The following is a 4,203-nucleotide window of genomic DNA, read 5'->3' as shown; positions in this document are numbered from 1 at the left end:
TTTTTCACTCTTTTATACAATAAAAAATGCTTTGGTCCTAAAAAATGATACATTTTAACTAAGTCCAAACGTATACTATGCATGTCACCTTCTATTAATAATAATAATGGCACAGATTTTTCACAGATTTCTAAAAATTTAAGAGCCAGCATTGTTATTGTTTGCTAAAACTGTATAAAAAAAATGTAAAAAAGGAAAAGTAAAAACTAAATATGTTTAAGAACCAAAATGAATTACATGAGTAATACATCTGAATTAAAAATAAAAACATATTAGAAAAACTTTAACCTGAATTATATATATATATATATATAATATATATATATATATATATATATATATATATATATTAGAATAGACCAAGTAAATATTCAGGCAAATATTCAGGACTGACCCAGAGATATTTTTTATTCCAAAAAATTAGTGCATAGTTTTTGTCCCTTTCGGCCTGGAAACTTCCACAATTGCTCAAAATAATATACTCACACTTCATTATAACATCTCTCTCAGCTTCATGCACGAGTATTTCCCCTCCTGAATGGGAATCCTCGGTTAAGAAAAATCACAATCAATATGCATATTAAACCAGAGGCCTGCGGTCTTCACTGAGGTCCTGAATGACTCCAGTCAAAAGCTGATATATTACAGAACGAGATCACTTAGAAAATGCGGAATTTAATAGGGAGAAGGAAAAGTCTGAGACACATTACTTTCATTTCCTGTGGAAGTGTCTTAGTTTAGGAGTGAGCCTCTTGATTCAGTACAACCTCCAACAAGCAGCTCCTTCCCTGCGATCTTCTCCCAATCATCCTGCAACTTTAGTGCAACACAATGCTCTCGTCACACTGCAAAACACACTGAGTCACACTGAGTCTGCGCTTCTCTAATTCTGAACCCGAACGTCTTGGGTATTATATCAAGTTAGTAGGATCAATATAATATATACTCAATATCAATATAAGTTCCTTCAGAAGTTTTGAGCAATTAAGAAGAACAATATCTCAGAAAAGATCAAGTATTTATAGATTCTCCATTTTGATCTTCACTGTGAATGTGTGTGGGTTTATTAGAGCATTGTGTTAACAAGCGAAAGGTTGGGGGTTCGAATCCGGGGAACACATGATAGGAGAAAATTGTTAGCCTGAAGGCATTGTAAGTCACTTTGGATAAAATAGTACATCAATTTGTACATTTAATTTGATATTTGATATATAAATTTTCAAAAATCATGTTTTTATGATGTTTGTTTTTTGTGTTTTATCGTGTTAGTTAGCTGTATTTTTTGTTATTATTATTATTTAATCAAATATCCCAACTGCAGTTTGCAATGCAGGATAATTAAAAAAGAAAACATTTTCAGAAACATTTATTGGTTTCTGTAATTGAGCTTATATATATGTTTTCTCCAATTAATCTCAATCATGGCTGAATCTCAATGGGTTATTTTGACTTGGTTAAAAATAACAACAACAAAAAAATACAGCTAACACAAAAACTTGGTAACATCATAAAAAACATGATTTTTGAAAATTAATAACTGTTTCTAACTAACTAATATATATATAATATATATATATATAATATATATATATATATACCACACACACACACACACAGAATATGTAAACTAAGTAAATTAAATTAAATCAGTGAAACAATAAGAGTATCAAAACCTAAATCAACTTGTGGCAGTTTTGAGGGGAAAAAGTAAAATAAAAAATCCTGAGTTTTGAGAGGGAAAAAGTACAATAAGAAAATAATTTTATGAAAATCTGAAATGGGGCCTTTTCCCTAAATTATGTTAATTTTGTAAAAAAGGCGGGTTGAGGGAAGTGGAAACTCTCTAGAGTGTATAAAAACATTTGAGACGCCTGGTTCAGAAGTCTCCGAAGTTTCTTGAACACATGCACACAGACTTACCCAATCAGGATGTCGTCAGCTCAGAGTAAGTGCAAGTGTTTGAGCGACCGGACGCATCTCGTGTGCAGACTCAGCTCTTCACTCTCTCTCTCTCTCTCTCTCTCTCTCTGCAAACGTAGCGCTCTTCCTGTCTGTCGCACTGGCAGCGTTCATCAGTCTGCTGGATGCAGTGCCTGTCTACAGCGGTCTGGCCGAACTCTCTGAAACATCTGGGGACGAGCTTCAGGACGTGGATGGAAAGAGTCCTCTGAGCGACCGGCAGAAGTGGCATCTGATGGCCAGAGATCTGCACAGAGACGTAAGATGCTGCGAGACCAGCAGGTGCGTCTCCACACACACTAATGCAAAGACGCTTCGTGTTTCTCAGACTAACTCTGAGCTCCTCCTGTCTCTCAGTTTAAGAGGGACTTCAGACAGACGGTGAACATGAACTGCGTTTGAAGACGTGAGGGTCAAAACTCCTCTCCTCAGACCCTCAGACGGCTGTCTGTCCAGAAACTTCAGCACAGTAAGAACACGCTTCTCTCAAATCACTGCGTTTAGGATTGATTCATGGCTCTTAGTTCAGTTAAAATAATGCATTCGTTCCCAAAGCTGATTTCAAACTAGTTTACTCAAATTTTTACATTTTTATTGTCCTTGTAAATACTTTTGAACATTTTCTAATGCATTATGAACAAAAAATAATAACTTTTTAGCTTTTATAAACATTAACAAAAGTTAATGATGTAAAAAAAATACTATAAATATTATATTAAATATTTATAATTGTATAAACTTTAATTTTTTGTTATTTATATATTTTAAATTTGTTGAATGACATTATTATTACATTATAATTTTATCATTTTTTTCGATGTTTCTATTATTACATTATAATATTAGTATATTTTATGTTTTATTTTATGTTATTATATTTTGAAAAGTACAATTATTATTTTAACTATTAAAATAAATGAGTAGATGTGTCCAGATGTTTGGCTGCTACTCTACGCAAACTTAACTGCATTTCTAATAATATATAGTGTTTTTTAACAGTAGTACTACAGTAAAGTGTGTAATGAATGCTCAGCATACTCTAGAATTAACAAGTAAACTGAATAAATGCTATTACTACAAAAACTATAGCTGTAGAACAAATCATTTGTTTTATATTATGTACCATGTCAACAATAGAATTACTAAGTGTTACTAAACGCTCGCACTAAACGCTCGCACTTCTCGAATGTTTCAGGATTCGTGTCTGGGTCGCATTTACAGCGTCCTGACCTGGTATAAAGACAAACTGGAGCTTCATCGAGAAGGAAAACTGACTCCAGCCTGGTGAACGACGTCAAACACGGGACCAAACGCCTGCTGGAGGCCATTAACAGCCAGGTAAACACACCTCAGCGGCTCCACGCGCTCAAGATGACCTCACAGAGACACGCAGCTTCAAAATGACTGATACAAGCATGAGTTTAAGAAAACAAGCATTGCATTTTTCGACAGATTATTTGCTTTTCCAATTTGACTTATTAGGAGTTTACAGTAGCATTTCATTTCAAGAGCATAAAATTAAAATATCTGCTAATTTATAGTTAAAATATTTTAAAAAAAGTTAAGTATATTAATATAAAAAATATGAAAATAAGTAATACAAATAAAATTAAATTATTGATTACATTTTTATAAAATTAAAAAATCATATACAGATGAACAACAAAAACTAAAGTCATATTTAAATAATTTACAGTAAAGCATTTCATTAAGCTTTTCTTTTTAGAGCATAAACATTACAATTTTAGGAAATATTTTACAATAACTAAAGCATTATTAATTTCAGGTTGTGTTAATTTACAAATTACCAGCTTATTAATATATTTTTAAAATTAAGTTATATATTACGTAATTATTAGTCATTTTATACTTAATCTTTATATTATATTTTTATATTATTAACATTATTATATTATTTTTATAAATTTTTTATGTATTTAAAAATATATACATATTTTTATGTTAGTATGAAAGCCTGTTTCCGCCACAAAAAAACTAATTACAACTTTTTATCTCACAATTTGACTTTTTTTACTCAGAATTCCAAATAATTTATTTCAATTCCGACTTCATATCCCGCAAATTCCGACTTCATATCCCACTAATTCCGACTTAATATCCGCAAATTCGACTTCATATTCGCAAATTCCGACTCCATATCTCCGCAAATTCCGACTCCATATCTCGCAAATTCCGACTCCATATCCCGCAATTCGACTTCATATCTTGCCAATTCCGACTTCA

This window comes from Carassius auratus, unplaced genomic scaffold, assembly GCF_003368295.1.
Source record: "Carassius auratus strain Wakin unplaced genomic scaffold, ASM336829v1 scaf_tig00030631, whole genome shotgun sequence".
Lineage (NCBI taxonomy): Eukaryota > Metazoa > Chordata > Actinopteri > Cypriniformes > Cyprinidae > Carassius > Carassius auratus.
This window is presented reverse-complemented; position numbering follows the sequence as displayed.